This window comes from Triticum aestivum, chromosome 3A (assembly GCF_018294505.1).
Source record: "Triticum aestivum cultivar Chinese Spring chromosome 3A, IWGSC CS RefSeq v2.1, whole genome shotgun sequence".
NCBI lineage: Eukaryota > Viridiplantae > Streptophyta > Magnoliopsida > Poales > Poaceae > Triticum > Triticum aestivum.
The window spans coordinates 66,349,186-66,349,741 of record NC_057800.1 but is presented as its reverse complement, the minus strand read 5'-3'; positions in this window follow the sequence as shown (position 1 = coordinate 66,349,741).

Here is a 556-nt window from a genome sequence, read left to right as displayed (position 1 = left end):
GGCGGCTCGGGCGGGGTGGGGGTGGTGGACCGGCGCGGCGGGGCGGCAGGGGGTCAGGGGCGTCGAGGGTGGTGGGGGTCGGGAGCGGCGGCGAGGGCGGTGGGGGTCGGTGGCGATGGGGGTGGCTCGGGCACGGGTGAGGGGAGAGAGACAGAGGGGAGAGAAAGAGGATGGCGTGGGCGCTGACCTTTTTTGTTACTAATGGCACAATACTAATGGCGCACCACCCCTCGGTGCGCCATAAGTACATCCATACTAATGGCGCACCCCACCGTGGTGCGCCATTAGTATTTTTTTATTTCTGCTCGAGCCAACAGGTTATCTACCACCTGAGCTGATCCACATCAAGTCCCCTCTACTAGCTCAACTAGTCAGCAGCCAGTTCTCACACTAGGAGGTCCTGGGTTTGATTCCCATGCTCCACAAATTCTTTTTTATGCATTTAAAATGTTGTTTGATACTTATTTGTGTTTAAATATGTTCAAACTTGTTTAAATCATATCAGTAATATTTTTTTATAAGACAGTAATATTTTTTTTAAAAATATCATCAAACA